Below are 2,814 nucleotides of genomic sequence, written 5' to 3'. Positions count from 1 at the left end.
TTGGCCGGATCATTCATGCTGAAGGTGGTGGTGCTAGTTGATTACTCAAGACTAAGCAAAGGATCAGTGTAAAGAGAGTGTAGCTCACCTGTTTATTCATTTGTTCAATAAAGACTTAATCTAGCATTACATACCAACTGCTGTACCAGGCCCTGAATTTACAAAGATGAAAGTCCATGTATAAGAAACAAACTCCTGATTGTAAATTACTTTCAGAGAATTTTTAATTTCCGAGAAACAGAGATGTTCACATTGACAGCAAAGCTCAAGAGTTCCCGAGTGGGACAGGTGCCAGCTGGTGATGCCAAGCCTGTGAGCTTCAGAGACTTACCTCCCTACCATTCCACGTGAGTGAGCAAGCGTTCCCGCCACCAAGGTCCCTCAGACACACACGCAGGAGGAAGACAGGTCAAGGTGTACAAAGTGTATTCTCTACCCTCCCTTCTGACTGTGTGTCTCACTTGACTAAAAAATTTGCTGACAAAGTTAACAGAGTGTCAACTGCAGACTGTGTTCTGTGTATTCAACATGACAAAATCCTACAGAAATATTAGAATTTGGTTTTAAGAATATGCATAGGAATTACGGGATTTGGATACACACAAGTGTAAAGAAATGTCAACTAAAACTTCTCAAGTGGCTACTCATCCAAGGTCATCAAATGAAATTGTGTTACTGGCTTGTCTCATCAGTCTGTTACTGTATACCCAGCAAGACTTTTTCTTGTTTCCCACCTGCTGTTTGTTTGCGCTGGGTCTGCGTTGCTTCCTGCAGGCTTTCTGTAGTTGCAGTGTCCAGGCCTCTCCCCGCAGTAGCTTCTTTAGTTGTGGAGCGTGGGCTGTAACTCTTGGGCTTCAGTAGCTGTGGTGCGTGGGCGCAGTGGTTGTGGCGCACGGGCTTAGTTGCCCTGTGGCATCTTCCCAGAGCAGGGACTGAACACCTGCCCTCGGCATTAGCAGGCACATTCTAACTGGACCACTAGGGAAGTTCCCCAGCAGGACTTTAACTCCACCAGACACTCCCGGTGCAGCAGTTGGTATTTGTTGAGTCTTACAAACAGAAATCTAAACACAGCATGCCACCGCCACGCAGGACATCATACCCCTGCTCTCCAGCTGACCACGGGCCAGGCCCTCCAGCGCCTCCGTGGCCCATGTGGCTACTGCTGTGTGGGTGTTGTAGTCTTTGATTTCTGTACTTGTTTTGCCCATGGTATTTCTCCCCGAAGTTTTTTCTCCCATCTGCTCTGCATCTGTCCTTTATCATAATGACTGGGAGTGGTCCCAGCCTGCCCCAGCAGGCACCCGCCTCTCTGCCCTAACCCCAGCCAACCCTGCAACTTGCTAGTGCTTTGGCCCTCAGGCTCTGAGCAGCTTTTCAAGTGGGATTCAGGGTGGGGAGGGCATGGGGGCAAGTGCTTTCTCCTCAGCCACTGGATTTCTTTGGCCAGGCCTGTCTTTAACCCGCAGTCAATGTACAGGCAAGTTTCTTGGCACAGGCCCTACAGGGAGGTAATGGCTGCCCTGATACCTACCGATCCTTAACTAAGATGCTTTAGAAATGCCCTTTTGAAAATCTTCCCTGGAAGCCCCAGAGAAGGTGGTGTCCTTTAACAAGCACTGTCTTTGAAGGCTGACTTCTCCTCCAGAGGTCTCCATCCAAGAGCCCAGGTGAGGAGGCCAGAGCCTAATGCTCTTGAAGCCGCCTGCCTTCTCTGTGTGCTGCCAGGTCTGAGTCAGCCCCGTCCTGGGAGAGGCAGGCCGTCCACACCCTGCCCCAGCCCGCCTGACTGAGGCCGTGGGAAGATGGGTGGGGACACTAAGACCCCCAGATAAGACATGTTTTTTCTTTCATGCCTTTAATCTGACTTTCAAGACTGTCCACTGGATTCACATTTTGGTTTCTTTTTTTTCTGCCTCAGTGCATGGCATTTGAGATCTTAGTTCCCTGACCAGGGATCGAACCCTCAGCCCCCTGCAGTGGAAGCATAGTCTTAATCACTGGATCACCAGGGAAATCCCTGGTTTTAGTTCTTAAAATAATTTCTCCAAGTCTTTTTTTTTTAAACCAAGAACTCAGTTTTTTATTTCATCATTTCTTGCATTTGAAGTACTCCTCGATGACATCCTTGGCCTGAGACTCTTTGCCACAGTCCTTAACTGCCACACAACTGCAACCAACCGCTTTACAGGGTTTTCCCTCTCTGTCCGTTGTACAGAGGCCTGCCCATTCCCCTAGTTTCTTGTTGTCATCGACCTTAATCAGGTTGACTTGGTGCTCTGCACCAAGGGCCTCCACCAACTTGACATACACAGGCTCATCACAGTGGGATGCAAGGGCACAGAGATGGGCTTGACACTTGTCTAAGCCTTCGGCAGCTCCGTGAATTCCATGTGCTAGGCCATCGTGGATGAGGGCAGTCTTCAGCACCTCTTGCAGAGCAGTATTAACATCCATTACACCTCCAGCAGCAATGCCTTCCTTGGCTATGGCAGTGGGTTACGGGTGAAGCCGAATCTTGAATGCACCCGAGCCTCCGCCTCCCCACTCCGTGGTGGCAGGGAAAGAGGTACCACTCTTTTTCAAGTCAAAAATCTTGTATTCAGATTAAAGATCCAGTACAAGTCTTTGTTATTGGAGGTTCAAACACAAATCTGTTTATTTATTAGCAGAGTCTGGAAAGAATTCCTGTGGAGATCATGCCCTTTAGGACCATCATTTTCAGGCTTTAGTACATCCTCTTCTCACGACTGGGGCTTACCTGGTGGTTCAGATGGTAAAAGAATCTGCCTGCCATGCAGGAGACTTGGGTTT

The 2,814-nt window shown here is 48.8% G+C and overlaps 1 pseudogene; it reads right to left on the bottom strand.

Annotated features, from left to right (window-relative positions):
- Nucleotides 1-2,074: 2,074 nt before the first annotated feature.
- On the bottom strand, nt 2,075-2,496 carry LOC113898141 (annotated as a pseudogene).
- Nucleotides 2,497-2,814: the final 318 nt, after the last annotated feature.

The sequence above is a fragment of the Bos indicus x Bos taurus genome, chromosome 1, assembly GCF_003369695.1.
Source record: "Bos indicus x Bos taurus breed Angus x Brahman F1 hybrid chromosome 1, Bos_hybrid_MaternalHap_v2.0, whole genome shotgun sequence".
Taxonomy (NCBI): domain Eukaryota; kingdom Metazoa; phylum Chordata; class Mammalia; order Artiodactyla; family Bovidae; genus Bos; species Bos indicus x Bos taurus.
This window is presented reverse-complemented; position numbering and strand designations above follow the sequence as displayed.